The following is a 497-nucleotide window of genomic DNA, read 5'->3' on the forward strand; positions in this document are numbered from 1 at the left end:
AGTGAAAAAGAATAAAATTAAGAAAAATAACTATAACATGGAGAAGCAGCAAATGGATGAAAATATATACATAAGCAGCATACATCCCAAATGCACAAACTGTTAAAGTCACTTATAAAGGTTTTAAAATTACATGCTGGCAGGTTTCCTGGTCCATGTGTGTTTTGCACCCATCACCTAAAAGTTGTAACATGATATTTACTGAGCTAACTGCTTCCTTTGTTGAAAAATGATATACAAATATCCTATAAATAAGCATATGATCATAAATGAAAGCTATGGAAAGGGGGAAAATATATAGTTGCTACATTTAATGGTATTAACTATCAATTTGTAATACATAGACAAAATTATATGCTGTAATGAGTAAGCATTGCTATGATTTCAAGTAAAGTTTTAAAAAATTCTTTAAGATATTTTCTAGACATGGCACCATGTTTAACTTACCAGAGGACAATTACACAGATGGTATAGCTATTCAAACAACAGTAATTTTC

This window comes from Penaeus monodon, chromosome 34 (genome assembly GCF_015228065.2).
Source record: "Penaeus monodon isolate SGIC_2016 chromosome 34, NSTDA_Pmon_1, whole genome shotgun sequence".
In the NCBI taxonomy this organism is placed as follows: Eukaryota; Metazoa; Arthropoda; class Malacostraca; order Decapoda; family Penaeidae; genus Penaeus; species Penaeus monodon.